Source organism: Aotus nancymaae, unplaced genomic scaffold (genome assembly GCF_030222135.1).
Source record: "Aotus nancymaae isolate 86718 unplaced genomic scaffold, 86718_ANA_hifiasm-v0.15.2.pri h1tg000062l, whole genome shotgun sequence".
Taxonomy (NCBI): domain Eukaryota; kingdom Metazoa; phylum Chordata; class Mammalia; order Primates; family Aotidae; genus Aotus; species Aotus nancymaae.
Genome location: NW_026988476.1, coordinates 35,726,023 through 35,748,328, shown reverse-complemented (window position 1 = coordinate 35,748,328; position 22,306 = coordinate 35,726,023). Strand labels below are relative to the sequence as shown.

Below are 22,306 nucleotides of genomic sequence, written 5' to 3'. Positions count from 1 at the left end.
GCCTTGTAGTATAGTTTGAAGTCAGATAGCATAATAGCTCCTTTTTTTTTTTTTTGCTTATGATTGTGTTGGCTATGTGCGCTCTTTCTTGATTCCATATAAAGGTTAAGGTAGTTTTCTCCAGTTCTGTGAAGAAAATCAATGGTAGCTTGATGGGGATAGCATTGAATCTATAAATTACTTTGGGCAGTATGGCCATTTTCATGATATTGGTTCTTCCTAATCATGAGCATGGAATGTTTTTCCATCTGTTTGTGTTCTCTCTTATTTCCTTGAGCAGTGGTTTGTAGTCCTCCTCGAAGAGGTCCTTCACATCCCTTGTCAGTTGTATTCCTAGGCATTTTATTCTCTTTGTAGCAATTGTGAATGGGAGTTCACTTATGATTTGGCTCTCTGTTTGTCTATTACTGGTGTGTAGGAATGCTTGTGACTCTTTCACATTGAATTTGTATCCTGAGACTTTGCTGAAGTTGCTTATCAGTTTCAGGAGATTTTGGGCTGAGATGATGGGGTCTTCTAAGTATACAATCATGTTGTCTGCAAATAGAGACAATTTGACTTCTTCTTTTCCTAACTGAATACGCTTTCTTTCTTTCTCTTAGCTGATGGCCCTGACCAGAACTTCCAATACTATGTTGAACAGGAATGGTGAGAGGGGACATCCTTGTCTTGTCCCAGTTTTCAAAGGGAATGCTTGCAGATTTGCCCATTCAGTATGATATTGGCTTTGGGTTTGTCATAAATAGCTCTTATTATTTTGAGATACATTCCATTGATACCTAGTTTATTGAGAGATTTTAGCGTAAAGGGCTGTTGAATTTTGTTGAAGGCCTTCTCTGCATCTATTGAGATGATCATGTGGTTTTTGTCTTTGGTTCTGTTTATGTGATGGATTACATTTATAGATTTGCGTATGTTGAACCAGCCTGGAATCCCAGGGATGAAACCAACTTGATCGTGTTTGATAAGCTTTTTGATGTGCTGTTGGATTCACTTTGCCAGTATTTTATTGAGGATATTCACATCAATGTTCATCAGTGATATTGGCCTGAAATTTTCTTTTTTAGTTGTGTCTCTGCAAGGATTTGGTATCAGGATGATGTTGGTCTCATAAAATGAGTTAGGGAGGATTCCCTCTTTTTGTATTGTCTGGTATAGTTTCAGAAGGAATGGTACCAGCTCCTCTTTGCACATCTGATAGAAGTCACCTGCGCCCCCATCTGGTCCTGTACTTTTTTTGGTTGGTAGACTATTAATTTGTTAATTACTGCCTCAGTTTCAGACCTTGTTATTGGTCTATTCAGGGATTTAACTTCTTGGTTTAGTCTTGGGAGGGTGTAGATGTCCAGGAATTTATCCATTTCTTCTAGATTTTCTGGTTTATTTGCATAGAGGTGTTTGTAGTATTCTCTGATGGTAGTTTGTATTTCTGTGGGATCAGCGGTGATATCCCTTTTATCATTTTTTATTGCATCTATTTGATTCTTCTTTCTTTTATTCTTTATTATTCTGGCTAGACATCTATCTATTTTGTTGATCTTTTCAAAATACCAGCTCCTGAATTCATTGATTATTTGAAGGGTTTTTTGTGTCTCTATCTCCTTAGGTCTGCTCTGATCTTAGTTATTTCTTGTCTTCTGCTAGCTTTGAATTTGTTTGATCTTGCTCCTATAGTTATTTTAATGCTGATGTTAGGGTGTCAATTTTGGATCTTTCCTCATTTTTCTTGTGGGCATTTAGTGCTATAAATTTCCCTCTAGACTCTGCTTTAAAAGTGTCCCAGAGATTCTGGCATATTGTGTCTTCATTCTCATTGGTTTCAAAGGACATCTTTATTTCTGCTTTCATTTCATTATTTATCCAGTAGTCATTCAGGAGCAGATTGTTCAGTTTCCATACAGTTGTGCAGTTTTGAGTGAGTTTCTTAATCCTGAGTACTATTTTGATTGCACTGTGCTCTGAGAGACTGTTTGTTACGATTTCCATTCTTTGGCATTTGCTGAGGGGTGTTTTACTTCCACTTATGTGGTCAATTTTAGAATAAGTGCAGTGTGGTGCTGAGAAGAATGTATATTCTGTGGATTTGGGATACAGAATTATGTAGATGTCTATCAAGTTCACTTGATCCAGATCTGAGTGCAAGTCCTGGATATCCTTGATAATTTTCTGTCTTGTTGATCTGTGTAATATTCACAGTGGGGTGTTAAGTCTCCCGCTACTATTGCATAAGAGTCTAAGTCTCTTTATAGGTCATTAAGGACTTGATTTATGTATCTGTGTGCTCCTGTATTGGATGCATATATATTTAGGATTATTAGCTCTTCTTGTTGCATTGATCTCTTTACCACTCTGTAATACCCTTCTTTGTCTCTTTTGATCTTTGTTGGTTTAAAGTCTGTTTTATCAGAGACTAGGATTGCAATCTCTGCTTTTTTCACTCTCCATTTGCTTGGTAAATCTTCTTCCATCTCTTAATTTTAGCCTGTGTTTCTTTGCACTTTAGATGGGTCTCCTGAATACAGCACACCGATAGATCATGAGTCTTTATACAATTTGCCAGTCTGTGTCTTTTAACTAGGGCATTTAGCCCATTTACACCAAAGGTTAATATTCTTATGTGTTAATTTGATCCTGCCATTTTGATGCTAGCTGGTTGTTTTGCCCATTAGTTGATGGAGTTTCTTCATAGTGTCCATGGTCTTTATGATTTGATATATATATATATTTTTTGCAGCGGCTGGTACTGGTTGTTCCTTTCCATGTTGAGTGCTTCCTTCAGGAGCTCTTGTAAGGCAGGCCTGGTGATTGTGAAATCTCTAAGCAGGTGCTTTTCTGTCAAAGATTTTATTTCTTTTTTGCTTATAAAGCTTGGTTTGGCTGGATATAAAATTCTGGGTTATAAATTCTTTTCTTTAAGGATGTTGAATATTGGCCCTTACTTCCCTCTGGCTTCTAGGGTTTTGGCTGAGAGATCTGCTGTGACTCTGATTGGCTTCCCTTTGTGGGTAACCGCACCTTTCTGTCTGGCTGCCCTTAGCATTTTTTCCTTCATTTCAACCCTAGGGAATCTGACGATTATGTGTCTTGGTGTTGCTCTTCTCAAGGAGTATCTTTGTGGTGTTCTCTGTATTTCCTGAATTTGAATGTTGTCCTGCCTTGCTAGGTTGGGGAAGTTCTCCTGGGTAATATCCTGAAGAGTATTTTCCAACTTGGTTTCCTTCTCTCCATCACTTTCAGATACACTGATCAAATGTAGATTTGGTCTTTTCATATAATCTCATATTTCTTGGAGGTTTGTTCACTTCTTTTTATTCTTTTTTCTCTAATCTTGCATTCTTTATTTCATTGAGTTGATCTTCAATCTCTGATATTCTTTCTTTTGCTTGATCAATTCAGCTATTGAAAATTGTGTATGCTTCCCAAAGTTCTTGTGCTGTGTTTTTCAGCTCCATCAAGTCGTTTATGTTCTTCTCTATGCTAGTTATACTAGTTAGCATTTCGTCTAACCTTTTTCCAAGGTTCTTAGCTTCCTTGCATTTGGTTAGAATATGCTCCTTTAGCTCAGAGACGTTTGTTATTACCCATCTTCTGAAGCCTGCTTCTGTCAGTTCGTCAAACTTATTCTCCATCCAGTTTTGTTCCCTTGCTGGTGAGAAGTTGTGATCCCTTGGAGAAGAAGAAGTGTCCTAGTTTTTGGAGATTTCAGCCTTTTTGCGCTGGTTTCTTCCCATCCTCGTGGATTTATCTACCTTTGATATTTGAAGTTGGTGACCTTTGGATGAGGTCTCTGAGTGGACATCCTTTCTGTTGATGTTGAAACTATTTCTTTCTGTTTGTTAACTTCCCTTCTAACAGTCAGGCTCCTCTGCTGGAGTTTGCTGGAGGTCCACTCCAGACCCTGATTGCCTGGGAGTCACCAGTGGGGGCTTCAGAACAGCAAAGATTGCTACCTGTTCCTTCCTCTGGTAGCTGTGTCTCAGAGGGTACTCACCAGTTGGTAGCCAGAGCTCTCCTATGTGAGGTATCTGTCAGCCCCTGCTAGGAGGTATCTCCTACTCAGGATACACAGGCATCAGGGAGCCTTTTTTTTTTCATTGAGGTGTAAGTCACCTACACTAAGATACACAAACATTCAATGTACAATTCAAAAACTGAATACAACTAGGTAACCCACAATCCACACCTCAGTATAACAGGGCCTTCTTGTCTCTCCTGAAGACTTTGCTGTAGTCCCTTCTAGGCATACCCCTTTACCCCAAAGCAGACAACCAGTATTGCCATTTTCCTATTGCCTTGGATAAGGTTTGCTTGTTCTAAAACTTTACAAAAATAATATCATTCAGCCTGTGTTCTTCTTGTCTTTCTTTCACTCTACATATTGTTTATGAGAGTAATCCAGGTTGTTAAGTGATTCAACAGGTCAGACATTGTTATTATTGGGTAGTATTCTGTTTTATGACTATACAATAGCTTGTTGATCCATTTTTCTGCAGATGTGCATTTGAATTGTTTCCAGTGTTTGGCTATAATTGTTAAAGTTGCTGTGAATGCTCTGGTCTAAGTCTTTGTGTAGACATATGTTTTCATTTTTCTTCTATATATACCTAGGAAAATAAAACTGGGTCTAAGGATAGGCAATTTAAGAAAAATTGTCAAACTTTTATATGAAAGTGGTTATATGAAGTTCTGTGTTCTTACCAGTGTGAGCATTCCAGTTGTTCACATCTTTGCAATATCAGTGTCGTTAAATCTCTACATTCTGGCCATTTTATAGGAATTCAGTAATAAATCATTTCAATTTGCTGAGTAATTTTCCTGTATTTATTGGTCTTGTGTATAACTTAATTTGCAACTTTTCCATGTCTTCTGCTCATATTTTGAACTGTGGGAATTATGAGTCTATTCTAGATACAAGTCCTTTGTCAAATATATGTTTTGTAAATACATATTTTTGAATTTTTTTAATACTTTGGCTTGCCTCTTTGTTTCCTTAATGTTTGTAATGTTAATAAAAATATTTTTCTATGCTTTTGTCTCAAGGCATTATAGATTTTGATTTTATGTTTAGGCCTCTGAGCTATCACAAATTAATTTTTGTGCATGATGTGACTAGGAGCCGAACATTTTCATTTTCATATGGATAGTCAGTTAATCCAGCACCATCTATTGACAAGGCTGTCATTTTCTTATTGAACTAAATTGGCATCTTAATTGAGACTGAATTTGCCATATAAACATGGGTTCATTTGTACACTCCGTTCTATTTCGTTGATCTATTTGTTTATCTTTGTGACAGTGCTTTGTTGTCTTGACTAAATTAATCTAGAGTAATTCTTAGTGTCAAATAGTGCAAGCCTTCCAAGTTTTTCTTTATTGTTTCCTCTAAGATTGTTTTGCAAATTCTAGGTTGTATACATATTAATGTACATTTTAATACAACATTATCAATTTCTATAAAAATAGCTGTTGGATTATGATTGAGATTAAAATTGAATATTAATTTGGGTAAAATGAATATTTTTAAAATATTGTATCTTCCAAGCTATAATTGGTGTTTTTCAGCACATTTGAAAAGTTTCCAGCCATTATTTGCTCAAATTGTTGTTGTTCTGCTCCATTCTCTCTTGCCTTGACTTCTGCAACTCAAATTACATGTACGTTAGATGTCTTGTTATTATCCCACAGATCACTGAAGCTCTGTTCGAGTTTCTTCCAATTTTCATTTCTTTGTTGTTTCAATTAGATAATTTCTACTGATGTATCGTCAAGTTTGCCAGTTCTTCCTTTTCCTATCTCAAACTTGTTTTAAGCCCTTCCAGTGAATTTTTCATTTCAATTACTGTATTTTAGGGTTCTATAATTCCCCCTTTGCTCTTTTTTTTACAGTTTTCATTTCTGTGCTGAGTTTTCCCCATCTGTTCATCTATTATACACGTATTTCCCTTTAAGAACTTAAACATATTTGTAAGAGCTGTTTGAAGTATTTGTCTGCTTCTTGCAACACCTGGTTTACCTGGAGGTTTGTTTCCATTAATTGTTTCATGATTGAGGGTGATGTTCTCCTTTATTTTTACATATCTAATGATTTTTATTTGGATACAGGACATTACGGATGATGCATTGTAAAGATTCTGGATTCCGCTATGTTTATCTGGGGAATGATTTTTTTTTAATATTCTAGTAGGCAGTTAATTTGATAGTCAAACTCTGTCTCTTCTGCATTGGTATTAGCTGACTCTCTATGCGGTAATTTTAGCCTCCACCTGCTGCTTTTATTCTGGCCTTCTAGGATCTTCCCTGTAAATATGTAGTTTACTGGTTAGCGAAAAGTCTGGGTAAATTTCGGACACTTGTTTTAGGGATCACCTCTTTAGTTCTTTCACTTTCAAGATTTCCTCCCCAAACATTCTGACTCCTCTGACAACCCAAAACTATATTCTCTGGCACCTTAAGAATGTAGTTTTGTGTCTTTCTGCTGTATTTTATGTATTTTTTGAAGCAAATAGCCACAAAACGTAAGTTTCACCTACTGCAGTTCATCTTTCAAAAGCAGTCTTCTCTAGTTTCTGCTTGTTTTTGGTCACTGCAATGCCTTCAAATAGTTGTTTGTTTGCTAGCTTTTAATTTTGTTTAGGTTTAATTATTGTTGCCAGTGGGAGGGTTGACATGACCAAGTTAATCCATAGGGGCCAAAATCCTAGAAACTTTGTTTTTTAATCTAAAGGTTAGCAATTCAGGATCATAAGCGTCACAAGTGCTCAACAAAATGTGTATCACAAGTGTTTAACACATTTTACAAAACATGAACAACACAGGAAGAGTCAGAGGGACTTATTTGCCTTTTTTTGGTGAGTTTTCTTCAATCATGCACAGAAGAAATTTTCTCGGTTATCCTGTGTACTTTCCCTGAGGCACTTTGCTAATGAAGTAAGACAAATCTGAGAGGACAGACATTGTTTGCAAATAAGATTATGGCAACCTGTGAAACCCTGCCAAACACCAGTTATTCCCCAGCCTCTGTTTCTCAGGCATAGGGAGCTAAACGAAACAAGGTTATATGAATTCAAGTCTGCTATTGTAATTGACAGGCATGAAGTAGCTCACCCTTTTAAGTCCCCTAGTATGTGAAAAACTGACAGAGAAAAGATTGAGACCAGCTGTTCTCTCTTTTTGCTGAAGACCTAAAAGGAAGAAATAGACAAACTGCTACATTAGAGATTAAGATCATCTATGTAAGAAAATTCTTCTTAATGTTGGAAATGATTAAATTCCTCAATGGATAACCAAAGGCATTGTCAGAGAGAGAGAGAGAGAGAGAGAGAGAGAGAGAAGGAAGAGAGAGAAAGCATGTGATTTCTCTGAAGGGAGACATATGTGCTTAAAAATGACAGCATATGCTTTTATCTTTTTTTAGTTTTTAATCAACACTGTCATAAAAATTTGTGCCAAAATTTTTAAAGACATTATTTTCAAATGGGCCTTATTTTCCAGGATGCATAAGGAGCACTCAGCATAATAATGTGGCTAGATGACACACCTCAGTTATTCAGGATTTTGGACCTCCAGATTTCCTCAAGAACAGGGATATGTATCAATACTCTCTTAGATCTTCTTCTACTACTCAAAGCACGATATAAATATGCAACATATAATTAGAATTTAATAAATACTTGAATGCCAGTATGTTGTGTACATTTTTAAGTAAAGACTTGGCAACAAGATAACTGATTTCAAGACCCAACTATGCCATGGGAAGGCAGGACAATTAAAAGATATTTTTCTGTGCTGTTTGCTCTTTGCTGCACTGTGGATGGACCTACAGATGCCCAGGTCATGGGATGCTACAATATCTGGTAGTTCCTAGGATTGAGGAACACCAAATGCTGCCTAGTCAGATCCGTAAATACCACCATTCCTCTGCTGGACACTTCCCAGAGGCTCTCTGTAGTGTTACTAAATCACCAGGGTTAAATTACTTATGTACATATGGTCTGAGTCTGTGACTGGCCATTTTCAACATGTGTTCGAAAGGCTTATCAAGACTTCCTTTTTCCTTAGTACAAGTTTATTTCAGCTAATTAAAGGGGAAATGGTTAAATAAAAAAACAGCAAAAACCGGCATTTTGCTGTATATTAAATCAGTTTTCTAGGGCTGCCATAACAAAATAGCACAGACTGGGTGGCTTTCACAGCAGAAATTTGTTTCCTTATAAGTCTGGAGGCTGGAAGTCCAAGGTGAAGGTGCAGGCAGGGTATGATTTCCTCTGAGGCCTTTAGCTTGCAGATAGCTGCATTCTTGCTGCCTTTTCACATAGTCATCCCTCTGTGTGTGCCCCCAGTGTCTCCCTCAGAACGAGATTTTCTCTTATAAGGACACCAGTCAGATTGGCTTAGGAGCCCACCCTAATGTCTTTGTTTAAATTGAGTCATGTCTTTGAGGACTTTATCTCTAAATACAGTCTCATGGGTTAGGGCCCACCATTATATAAGACCTCCTTTAACCTTAATCTTTAAAGGCCATATTTCTAAATGTAGTCATATTCTGAGATACTGAAGATTAGGACTTAAACATATAAATTTGGGGGACAGGTGGACACAGTTCAGTCCATACTGGGCACCAAATCTATCATTAGCCATTTTGGCACAGTTGAAAACCTAACTACAGCTTTATCACGGAAAAGGCATACAACTCAATTGACAGTATTGAGAAACTGCAATAAAATATATGTTCATCCTTTACTCATCCCCTATTATCTTCTGAATCTTCTCTCCCCTTTCTTGGCAAAGAGGAAACTTCCAAGCCAAGTTTGTGATGTTGGAATGAGTGAATGAAGTTGTAGATTACCTAAATGATGGAAGTCAACAGCTTTTACAACTAAATGGAAGTAACTGATATAGGAAAATTCAAACAAAACAATATTAAGTAAAACAGTAGTAGAGAAAACTACTTACATATTATAGTCCTATACATTACTTTATAAGGTCAAGGTGAGGATTAAATTAGTTAATACATATAAAAACACTTCCAAAATTAGCTGGCAGAAAGTAAGTGCTCCATATACAATAGCTTATTATTGCTGGTATCATCATATAAAAATAATTTAAGATTGGTACCATTTACCTGACTGTTTTTCTCTGTACCGTAGTACATGACCTTTCTCTGTCATTCTTTCTCCAGATTTCCTTTGGAATTCAACATCTTTTGGAATTCAACATCTCCATTGAGGCCGGAGTGTCACAGGTGAGCCTCATGTTCTAAGTCCAGCCTACTTATGAGACTTGAGAATTTCTCCTTAGAGGTCGCTTTGTGATTGAAATTGAGAGGGATACTTTTCTTCAGCAGAAGCTATTGACCAGTCTGTCAGATACACACCAGATACAAAGGACTTGAATTACACAATTGTTTGGGGAATGCTCCTGCAGCCTGTAGTATCATTAGTCAGGAGGAAGAGATTCTTATATTAATCAAGTCCCCTAAGGATGTTGACAAGGATAATAATTCTTTCCCAATGTGCTGTTATAACTCTCAGTTGTTTCATATTAAAACAAGATAATAAAAAGGCTTTGGGAAAGAATACACATTTTTAATAGAAGCTATAATTCTGTGTGAAGGGTTATCTGAATAGTTTGCCCACGAAATTAAATTATAGCACTTCTGCTACTGATATAGCTATTGAGGGGATGAAGCCAAAGTCCTGTCATCCCTTTCTATAGAGGTTTGTAAGGATACAGTTAACCCTGTGTAACTTCTGTCCATACATCCAAGGGCTTTTGCTTTTCTCTGAAAAGAACAAACTGGTGCTATTAATGCTATTAACCTTTGCTTAATCTGACTAAAAACAGCATTATACAAAATAAAAGGCATTGTAGCCACTGAATCCTTGTAGATAATAATATATTTTAAATAAATGACAAGTCATAAACATAAAGAGTAAACTTACTGGGCTGGATAGTACAGTTAATACAGTTTACCTGGCATCATCCTAACTCTATGGATATATAAAACTGTGCTTCAGTTTAGTTAAACATATCAGAAATGTCTAATGGACTGGGTAATTTTTTGGTCCCTCCATCCTCTAGAAAATTACCAGAGGCTTAAGTAGGAATAAAGTTGGTTTTAGTTTGAGCCCTCCAGAGAGTAGGACTATGCTTCCTGGTTTGACAATAACTTATTTTGAGTACCTAGCCACTGCTGAGTCTCACAGAGAAAATGCAAACTCCCTAATCAATTTTGAGGTAGATTTAGACCCAGAAGATAGCCAATTAATGCATCTCAACTTTCCAAAAAGCCTGAGTACGAGCAAGTAGCCCCCAAGGCCCCAGATAATGATTATTATTTCTATCTTCATCCAAGAGAAAAAAATGCTAGAAACAGCCTTCATTTCAATAGTGTGTTGGGCCACTGATTTTTATCACTTATGTAAGAGTCATTTGCAATTAATGTATAGAATCATAACCTCTTACAGGTATAAGGATCACATAGAGAAAATCCAATCCAATGCTCTCATTTTACAGATAAGCAGACTGAGGCCTATAGAGGTTTAGAGACTTGTTCAAGGTCACATGCTTGTTAATGGCTCAGGAGGGATTTTGATCAAATGTACTACTGCAAAAAGATGTGGAAAACTGCTGATTCTGCTTAGCAACTGTATTAGTTTGTTTGTACACTGCTATAAATATACTGCCAGAGACTGGGTAATTTATAAAAAAAAGAGAGGTTTAATTGGCTCATGGTTCTACATGGCTGGGGAGGCCTCAGGAAACTTACAATCATGGTGGAACAGGAAGGGGACCAAGGCACATATTCCCATGGTGGCAGGAGAGAGAGAAAGGAAGCTGCCACTTATAAAAACCACCAGATCACCTGAGGTCAGGAGTTTGAGACAAGCCTGGCCAACGTGATGAAACCTCGTCTCTATTAAAAATATAAAAATTAGCTGGGTATGGAGGCGGGTGCCTGTAATCCCAGCTACTCAGTAGGCTGAGGTGGAAGAATCTCTTGAACCCAGGAGATGGAGGTTGCAGTGAGCTGAGATCATGCCACTGCATTCCAGCCTGGGCAACAAGAGAGAAATTCAAAAATAAAAAAAAGAAAGGAAGGAAGGAAGGGAGGTGAGGAGAGGCAAAGCCAGATCTCGTGAGAAATCACTATCATAAGAACAGCATAGGGGAAACCACCCCCATGATTCAGTCACCTCCCCCTGGGTCCCTCCCTCAGCACATAGGGATTACAGTTTGAGATGAGATTTGGGTGAGGACACAGAGCCAAGCCATATCAGCAGCATAAAAGTTTCCTCTTCAATGTCACTTCCACTGTTGTTTGTAGAAAGTACAAAGTTATATTTTAGCCCACTAGAAATGAACTAAAAGTTAAAATTAAAACTCACAGATTTTTGTTTAGAATTTGATGCTGCTTTAAGCAAAACAGTATTTAAAATGACTCTGCTAATAAGTGTGTCATGCTTTCTTCTATGAGCAGGAAGAGTGGGAGCAGGGAGAAAAATGCTTGCCAAGTTTATGGAGAAAAGAGATTGCCGGGGCTGGTGTGTTTTCCCTCCAAGGCAGAGAGAGCCACTTTCTCATTTTGAAGAGGATTAGTGTTTCCTGGCTTCCTAGACTTAAGGCTGCATTCTCCCCTTTCTCTGGCTACGGTAAATTTGGGACACTGGCTGGTGCCCAGAATTCCAGTCCCTTCTTGTTTGTATCCCTGTTTAGGTTGGAGAATAGGAAGAATGCAGCAAGATACAGAGAAAAGTTCACTTGATTGTTACAGCTAAATAAATAACTATCCTATCTGTAGTCACTGCAATGAAATACTCAGGCAAAATGTAAAAGATGTACATATATATGTGTGTGTATTTATATTTTTATTGTAAAAACCAGCACCTCTGACACAGAGCAGCATTACAAATTATAATTGAGCCAGTTTCATGTTAGTAATGAGGCTAGCAGGATATTTTACAGATTTAGAGGGTGTTGATGAAGTGAATACCTTGTAGAAAAGCAATGTGCTGCAGAGTAATCGAGGTCTCAGCTTCTCTGTTCCATCCTTAATTAAATTAGAAATTTCATTTAAAAAGAAAGGGTCTCATGTTTGGTCTCAAATAAGCATGGAGGTTGTGATGCTAGGTGAGATTTCACCTTTGTTGTCGCCATGTTCACTGTCTCCTGAGCATATGCTGCCATTGACCAGCCGGAGCAAAGCTTCTCTGTGGGAAGAGGTCAGCAGTTGGCAGAGCATGGGTCAGTGTGGAAAAAGCAGGAAATTATTGTAATCGCTCCGTTGCGTTACTTTTTCAACTGTAAATGAGGCTCATCATTAATGAATCAGGCATACAGACTGCTAGGGTCTCAGCATTAATTGGACCTAATGGGCATCTTATGGCTGAAGGGAGAAGCTATGGGAGCCATTTTCAGTCTGATTTGATTTGGAAGAAAACTCAGGCAATTTACATTTTCCATGAAATTTGAGGGCAGCCTTACACACCACATTTTCACTCCAAACCCCAAACAGGTTGCTGAATATCTGCAGAAAATTCTATCAAATTCTTCTGAGGAAGAAGGAATACTAACAAGTGCTTCAGTGAGATTTGCCTTCCCCTGCCAGGCAGGGCACCTACAGAGAGTGTTTGAATCTCCTTTTGACTGTACTATGCATGCTAAGGCCTAATGCAGTGTACATAATTTGTTTTATTCATTTGAGATCATTCAGCAGGGATTCAGTGCAAGTTAGCCTGGAGGATGTTTTATCCAATAAATTTCATTTAAAAAATGTATTTTCCCATGATAATGTACTGGTATTCCAACAAAATAGGTGATGCAAAAGTTTAATCTGAGCTGTGTGGAATGTTTCGCCCCTTAAGAGGAACTGATATGTTACATCTCTTTTTAACCCCCGAGTCTCTTGTAATTGGTTTTGTGATATATGTTCAGCATTGGAGAATCAATGCTAATAGTGTTGGTATCGTTCAGGCCTTTTCATATCATAGAATAAATGGGTGAATCCCACTTCTCAGAATACGCTAAGCCAATACCCTAGAGTGGATTAGCATAGGCATGCCTGCCTTCAGGTGGATGCATCTACCCAAGGCACCCTGCTTGCAGCTCCCACTTGCTCCTTCAGTTGGGTACCCTTGTGCAGTATACAATCTGGACAAGATACACCATAGCCTTAGAATCATCCTTGTGAACATTAATACCTCTCTAATCCAACACTGAGTCTGTGGGAGGAATCTGGAAGCAAGATGATCTTAAAAAGAAAAAGAAATGGAGCAAGCCTGTGGGGCAGACACAATGACTGTATAATTTTCGGTAGGGGAGAATGTGCTAGAAAGTTTGAGATTCATATCAGCACTACAGTTGATCCACTGTTAGAAGTAAATATTTTCCTTAGGATCACATAATTTTTTGCTGGGAAAGAACTTAGGGATCATTTAATTCTACTTGTTTATTTTACAGGTAAGAAGCCATGTGTATAGCTTAGTGCTACATAGCTAGCTATATGGAGCCTGTGCTACATTCCAGCACTTAGGACTAGAAGTGTAATTTCCAGTCTGTCCTGCTGAGCTAAATGCCACAAGCACAAACCCATCTCTCAGCTTCAAGAAGTGCCTTTAAGTCTGATATTCTGGTAATAGGTGACTAAATCCATGCTTACCCTTTCTTTAGCCTTCCCAACTATTAATTGAAAAGTAATAGTTTCAATTCTTCTTCTTTCTCTGTCTTTATGTTTACAAAATAAATAATAATCTTTTCATATAGACTTCCAAGGATAGCTGATATTTACTGATGACAATAGAAATGGCATTCCCCATCAAGTAAGAAGTTGTGTTAACTGACCTCTCAGTTTCCTTCCATCTCAAGATCTAGTTTTACTAACGTGGCAACTGCTTTCTCCTTTGCTTATTCGGTTACCTTTCCCTTTTATAATCTTATGTCTTTCTTGAGGGACAGTACCAAGACCTATCTGGTATGGTACGAAAACAACCCACTACCATATACGTCAACAGCCCTCCACTCTACCATATACGTCACATGCACACACACGCAAACACAGACACATTTGTGATTACTTGTAGTATTGTGTTGATATTTTGGATATCACAGTACATTGTTGTTAGTCCACTGTAGCTCCTTCATTTAAGTCTGGTAGGTTCTATTAGAATTTCATGCTGTTTTAGTAAAGCAGAGCCTAAAATAACTCTACTGATGAAGATCTCATGCTTATCTCTGGGAGCATCTTCTACACATGACTGGAGTGCTAATGAAATTCTGAGCAATTGCCAGATCCACAGTCACTGGGAAATGCCAAACCAGTTACTGTATCTAGGAGGTATATAAAAGATGGCCGCTCTGTCTCTGCATGCTAAGAAGAGAGGAAATGTGTCTGCCTAGCAAAATTCAAAGGAGATACCTATCATCAAAAAATCAAAAGCTTTCCTCCAACACCATCTGGCAAAAGAAAAGTCTGAGTTAATAGTAAAATAGCATCTTTTGCATTTTAGCTTTCATTCTAATGTTTCCTATGTTTCCCCCCTTTTAGATGAGACCAAAATAATAATATTAGCTGCATTCATCTATCCATTCATCTAAATCCTCACTCTCTGTAAAGTATGCCATATGTGAAAGAAAGGTTTAAAAATACATAAGGCTTCTGTTTTCATCAACTTCCATAAATAAGCACTATAAATTATGGCTAATCACCAAGTAATATTATTGAGCATCTGTTCATGGCATTGAAATGTCTAAAGGGGCTAAGGTTGTTTAGCCAAGAAAGGAGGAAACCAGAAGTAGCATTCGTGACAGTCCATTATTCAAAGGGCAGTAAACAACTGTTTATCATCCCCTCTTAGAAAGAAATAAGAGAAAAGAAGCTTGCAAGTACAAGAACTTCTTGAATATGAAGTGTCCAATAAAACAGTGAAAGAGCTCTTTCTACTTCTCTATATTTACACCTATAACCATATCTATGCTTACATATGTACATCCATATAGAATTATAAAATCGGGATGCACCAAAAGCAAGATTTGGGTAGGATAATCAGCTGACTGAGGATGATGTCACATATACATAAGTTATCTAATAACCCATTTTTCTCAATCAGTTATTCATGAGGCAACTGGCATCTTATAAGGCCGAGTGCTTTAAAGGATTACAAAAAGTCCAAAGTGTAATACCTGGACTGAAAGAGTTTTATAGTCTGGTTGGGAGACAAACTGAGTGGATAAAGCAGTAGGCAATACAGTGTTATTAGCAGTTATGTCATCTATCGATTGTATAGTGTAGGTGGCAATATTGTAGGTGTTCCAATGACGACAGGCTTAGATTCATTTGCACGTCTTAATAGAGTCTGAAGGCAGACAAATATAATTGATCTTTAAAGGACCATATTTTTATATGTGAGAAGAGGGAGAAGAAACAACAGAAAAGGGGAAACTGAGAAAAGGTGGTAAAGTAGAAATTAATAAGGTATTTTTATAGAGTCAGTAAAAATGTAGATTCAACCAGATGAGAAGGAAAACATTAAGGGAGAGTGCGGAATAAGTTCTAGCAGGTAGGTGGGAGAATCCACCATAGTGCCCTCTTCACTTTATGGCTGGGACAAAGCCCACCCATGATGCTACCTCTCACTTCTAGTCATTTATACTCTTAACTGAACAATCTACTCTACCTAATTCATTCCTTACCTTGAATCTCTCAGAACAACACATATCTAACCAGATGGTCCCCATAGGAGGGCACTGGAATCCAAAGCAATTTAATTGTTGTATAAGATTGTGCTTTGTATTCTCAAGGTAAAGACAGAGGACTGCTTTTCAACCCCTTCTTGCCATTACCTGCTTCCCTTTGTTCCATTTCTTCCCTTTGTTGTTGCTGCTCCTTCATTCATTATTAATTCAACAGATATATTGGCTTCTATTTTGTCTCATGCTCTGGGCTAGACACTGAGAGTACAGAGCTGTGTAAGATACTCTTTTTACCTTCAAGATGCTTTCAGCCTAGCAAGTCAAACATGCACCTCCAGTAGACTCGGATGCCTGTTATGCGTTGAGGCTCCTCACCCAGCTCCTGAGGAAGGTCATGTAAATGAAATGCTAAAAGGAACAAGGAAGTAGAAGTGGTTAGAGACAGGAGTCAGCTCCGGTCAGGCAGCACAATGGTGAAACCTAAACTGAGAAAACACAGTGCACGTGGAGAACCACAAGAACTGCACCGTGGGCTACAACATAGTAGAGGACAGATAAGCCAACAGGAGACTCCTGCAATCAGAACCCCATTATCACAAGTCTTTGATAATTGTGTTGAGTCATTGTCTCACAGGGCACGTATTTAATGAGTACTTCTTTTGTGTCAGGAATTATGCTAGAGGCTAGACATAGAGCTCCACACAAGACACAGAGCTACCTCAGAGAAGCTTTTGTTCTAGCTGTCACACAGAAAATGACAGTTATTGATGGTTCTGAGGGATGTGAAGGGGCACATGACTCATCCCAAATTCATTCTTTAGCTTTCTCTCTGCCTCTGATCTCCATTACTCCTATTCTAGACTCATTTTTTAATTTAGTTTTCTTCTGAAGTTCATAGGAGGTCTGTTAAGTTCTATTATTCTGTTCTACTCTTATTTTATTCCTAATCTTTGTATTGTTTAAACAACCAGAATGAACATATTTCCATTAATGTTCAGAAATGTCTTCAAATAAATTACATAGATGCATGTACTGAGGTCCATTTTCTTTTTAAATTTGCTGAGAAATCTATAAGGGCTTTTTAAGCCTAATTTTCAATAATTTTTAATAAGATAGAAAGGAGAAAAATTAGAAATAAATGTTGAAAAAGATAGTGTAGCTATCGTTTGTTATCCTTCAGTCTATTTGCCTCCATCCAGGGCCCAAAATAAAATGTAAAAATACAAAAATAAATGTAAAGTTAAGAAAATAACCTTAATAATAGAAAAAATTTACAAGAACACAAAGGATTTATCTCAACAATTTAATTCAGCATTTCTTCAAGGAGGCATGAATTTGTCAATAAGCAAGGCTTTGCTAACAGTCAGTTCCTGGAGAAGGATGACAAGCTAGCTGAAACAAATAAAACAGTAATAACATGACCGAGAAAAGGTAAATAGAATGCTGAAGCAAACAGTAGTAAAAATGAATGAGATAGTGAAGAATAAATAATAGAAACGCTGAGAAAGCAATGTTTGGGGATCGAATGCAACAATGAGGAAATTAAATTCAGAGAGAGATAAGAAATGAGAAAGAGAACAAGTACAAGTTGTCTTCCTTTTTCCTCCTGCGCCTCTACCCAAGAGAAATAATTGTCAGCTACAGGTCATAAAACTTTATAGACTAATGCCCTCTGACCTCTGACCCTGTGATTTATTTCCTCTGAACAGAGGTGCGGTCCTCCCTCCTCCTGAGAAAAATGAGGCACCATGGCTGGGTAGCTTCTCCCATCCATCAGGCAATGAAATGTGTCTCCAGGTCTCAATTTGCCATCAGCAGTCCTGCTCCAGGCCAAGTCAGGACTGGTTTCTAGACCAATACAAAGATTCAACAGACACATTTTCCTTTAAAAACAAAACCCACCATATATATCTATAAATCCTTTCTACTGTACCACAGAAAGTAGGCAGTTTGCAATATAATTATCGGTCTTAAATTGCTGAGAGTCAGCAGAACCAGTTTATAATTGGGCAGAGCTTATCTGTCCCATTTGCATAAGAAAAATAAATAAATAAAATCCTAAATGTAAAGGAAGAGTTCTTTGATTTGCATTGAACTGTTCTACTTGGCAAATAGAAGCATCCATTTGTAAATCGGCACATTTCCACACACAGGCCATCAAAGAGGTATTTCCAGGAGAGCAAGTGATAATTAAACAGAGTATACATACCCTCTTTGATGCCACTTGAAGCTGCAGGGAGACTGACTGGAGTCTGGGAGGGAACCAGGGTAAATTGTTCTTTTGTGAAGCCAAGAGTGCCGGTAGCCAGAGTTGGCTCTGGCTTTCAGGGGCAAAGGAGACTGAGTCATCTCCCTTCATCAAGCTGATTTGTTGAAAGGGCACAAGAAGTTCCCAGGGATTTCATGCTGCTTTGAGGCAACCTGCATTTCAAATGGATGGGAAAGGGGTGGGGGAAGTGAATTTTGTTGCTAGGTCTCCCAATGACTTGCCAAAATTTTGCCTCTTTCTTTGTGAGCCTAGTAACCACCCCAGCTGGGCTCCCCATTACTCTAAACAGGAAAAGGATGAATATGCCCAGTCTTTTTCAGCTTGCAAATGTGCCCTGGTGAGGGTAAACATGGCTGTGTTTGTTCACCCTGGGGAACAAGTCAGGCATGAAGTCCCTTTTGTTCAGGCTAAGAATGATCTCCCTTCATTCTCAAGTTCCAGTGGCACTGGTGATTTAATCTGGAAATGTGAACATGAATCCTACCTGAGAAGGACAGAGCTTTCTAAAGTTGCCCAGGTGTTGGCAAGGTCTGTCTGAATACTTTGAAAAACACAAGGATGTGGCTCATTCCTGGGAAAGACCCACTTTGGTCAGTGTACAGTTCCATAAAGGGAGTCTTCCCAAATATGCAGGACAGCAAGCAGCTGGTCCAGTAACGCCTCTAGTCTGAATTAGTTTAAAAAAGATTATGAGCTGGAAGAATGAGATATATCTTAGATGCCCTAGGAATGAAAAAGTATAGCCATGATTAGTATTTTAGTGTATGTGTCCTGAGTAGAAGATGCAGAGAGAAGAGCAGAGCAATGGGTATTTCTCTACTCTTTTCTTCATGATGAAAGCAAGTGCATGAGCCCGTGCAAATTGTTGTATGTGTGTAATGTGTGTGTGCATCCATGTACATGGAGAGTTACAACTGGTGCTGCGGTGAGTTGATAAAATAGGTAAGCTATCACTCCTAACTTCAGTGGATTTTCAGGAACAGAGACAGTGTATTAGAGTTGTATGACTATAGTAAGGGGCAAGTCCAAATTTGGTACTAGTGAGTAGCATGTAAGAGAAACAAAGCGCTCTGCGGGTTTAACACTGCAGGAGATCATATTTCATCAAGCGAGATGGGGAAGAGCTTTATGGTAGACGTGGACTCTATGATCAACCTAGATGTGTGAGGAGGATTTCAACATATGAAGAAAGGGGACAGGAAGAGGGCATTCCAGTAATCTGGAAGAAGGAGAACAAACATGCCCATGTGGGAAAGTGCAGAGCATGCTGGTAGAACAATGTGGTTTAACGGAAGCATCCCATTCTTATAGAAGAATAGGGAAAGATAAGAATGAACAGTCATCTTGGGGCCACATTAGGAAGAGCCTTAAATGTTAGGCTGAGTATTCGGTTTTTAACTAAATAGTAAAGAATCTTTGAAGATTTTTAACAAAGAAGTGATATAACTGGAAATGCACTTTTCAGAAATTAATCTAATGGATTTATTAGGAGAGGAGGCTGAAACCCATGACACTAAGTCTTCTGGTCATCTAAACAAAATGTAACAAATCTCTTATATTAGGATTGTAGAAGTGGAAATAGTAAAAGAAGGAAAAGTTTGGAGAAACTCTGAAAGTAGAATCTACAGACTTGACTACTCGTTAGATGTGCCTGACAAGGGGGAGAAAATAGAGATGATGCCTGGATTTCAGGCCCAGGAGATTGGAATAATAATGTTGTCGTGGAGAGAGAAGAAAGTCTGGAGTCTTGGAGAATGTGGGGTTTATTTTGGAATGCACTGAAATGAAGGTACTAGCTAGAAACAATTAGAAATGCTCAGCAGGCAACTAAATTACAAGAAATAGGCCAGGGCTAAGATACAGAATTGGTAGTCATTTACTTAGCAAATTGTTAGCAAGTTATTTATCTAGAAAATCCACTATGTGCCAGGCATTGTATGATGTACTGGGATTACAAAGATGAACAAGACGCATGGCTTCTGATATCTAAGAGTTCTTACAGTCTGCTGAGTGATGCAGACAGGTGAACCCAAACTGGTAACTGTTTGGGGTAAGAGAGAGAAACACAGGGTGTTATGGCATCTGGAAGAGTTTCAGAACGTGTTACTTACACTGTGAGGTCAGGGAAAGATCCCAGGGACAAGTGACCTCTAAGTGGCGGAAGATTGAGGTAGTGAATTGGGGAGAGCATCCCCTTGCAGGGTGAAAGCTCAGCTTAGAGTGGCAGCAAGGTGCAAAAGGGCAGAAAATACAAGATGAAAAATAGTTGAGAGAGAAGGCTGGAAAGATAAAGCCAATTATTCAGAGGTTGAGGGTTATGTTAAGGAATGTGGACTCTATCCAGAGAATCATAGGAAGTAGCTGATGGGTATTATCATAGTTTAGTTTTATAAAAATTGCTCTGCAACAATGAGGAAACAGAAGGAGGAAAAACACAGGGCAGTGAAATTCAGGAGACCTGGTCTTGTATAGTATCCATGTGGGCTGAGAAATGTGAATTGACTCAAGAGATAGAGGTACAAGACTTCATTATTTCTTTTGTGGAGTAGGGGTAGTAGAAGAGAAGCGTCAAGAGAAACATCTAGCTTCTTCTTGGCCACAAGGTGGTGGGTGTTACCATGCACTAAGTAACAAATAGAAAAGTAGCTAGGGATGGTGCTTGTGTGTGTTTAATTTGATTTGTAGGAAGAGACCTGGTCTTGTAATGCTAAATTTGAGATTATATTTAAACGGAGATGTCCAGTGGGCAGTTGAGTATGCGTTTGATGGGTATAAGAGAGGTCAAGTCTGGGGCTATACATTTTAAAGTCATTATCACATAAATGAAAAGCGGAACCTCTGAAGAATATGTGCTTACCAGACATACTCCCAGGCAAAAACAGGAAAGTACCAAGATAGATCCCTGAAGAATATCAGTATTTAAGGGATAGGATTAGAAGGAAGAGACAACGACAAAGGCTGGGACACTTTTACCAGAGAGGCAGGAGGAAAAGCAGAAGAGAGTCTGTGTTCCAGGATACAGGGAAGGATATATCAACTAGCACATTGGGTTAACTGTACTAAACACTGCCAGAGGTCAGCGGAGAAGCCTATATTGAATATAATGGAAACAATCATTAGTGTCTTAGGCAAGAGCAGTTTGTGTGGGCAGGGAGGAGAGAAGTCAAGATGTAGTAGATTGCCACGCTGAAGATTCTAAGAGGTCAGGGAGCTTCAATGGGAGTGGCCTATTAGCTGTGCGGGAAAGTTGAGTGGTGAGAACATAGACCAGACAGCAAGCGCTGAGGACTGGGCAAGTTAGTGGGGTGAGAAAGAGGCAGAGGAAAGGTGTGGGGACCACTTGCTCTAGAAATTCCAGGGAAAAACAAGGACAAAAGCTCTACCTAGAAGGTCCATTGGAATGTTTGCAGGCAAAGAAGGAAGGGTCAGTAGAGGTGGAAAAATTGAAAATACAAGAGAAACAGAGAGGAAGAAGCATCAGGCAGGCAGTCGGGGGGAACTCAGGTTTTAATGCGAACCCTCTCCTTGCCCTTCATTCCACTGCCTCTCACACACACACAATGAATTCAGGAAGTCAGGGCCTTAACGTAGCGATGCTGTGGGTATTTCTTTTTTTAATCTCCTAAATAGTTAAAATTTAAGAGGAAGAACAAGCAGCACAGTCTGTGGAATAGACAGGAAGTATCAGAGAGTTGAGCCTAAAATACACTAGCATAATACACCCGTTGGAAAGGCATTAGCAAACACTTTTTTGAGAATGTAAATATCCTTTTGAAGCGTTAAGGTCCTTGGACTCTGAATCATGTACTTCCTTATATAAATGGTATCAGCTTTGATGAAAGGGATTTTCTTGGTCATGGTTAAGGGAATGGGAGACATGGGAGAGTGAAGAAGGATTTAGGAAAATTTGGGAGGGGTAAGAAGAAAGGAAAGATTATATCAGTTCAGTTCAGCTGTGTCTCTCACCCAGGTTAACATCCTTCTCTCCTCTTCCCGAAGCTCCTCCTGCCTTCCAGTAATAATCTTTCTTTCCATTTTCATTGTCATTAACCGACTAGCATCCAGGTTATTAAAAACAAAACTGTTCACAAAATGTTTTAAATGGCCTAGTAGCAGAAGCAGCTCAGTAGCCAGGACCATCAGTAGGATCTGGTTTCTGACATTTGGTTAAGCTCCCTAAAAGTAGCTAGCACAATAGACATACTTTATGCCCATCATGGCAAAACAACCAGAAAGATGTCTGGCCTCATCCTAGGCTCACAACACGGTAACTGTAGAACTTCAGTATGGATATTATGGTGGAAAAAGAGGTGAAATATTTTGACTGCCTTTTCTCAGGGTGGCAGGCGG

General features: G+C 38.6%; 1 long non-coding RNA gene across 1 annotated transcript in view; it reads right to left on the bottom strand.

Moving 5' to 3' along the window:
* Positions 1 to 16,076, bottom strand: part of LOC135270436 (uncharacterized) — a 222,384-nt gene extending 206,308 nt beyond the window's left edge. Inside the window, exon 1 of the long non-coding RNA XR_010338616.1 lies at positions 15,982 to 16,076. This is a non-coding gene — a long non-coding RNA (uncharacterized LOC135270436). The remainder of the gene's footprint in view (positions 1 to 15,981) is intronic.
* Positions 16,077 to 22,306: the final 6,230 nt, after the last annotated feature.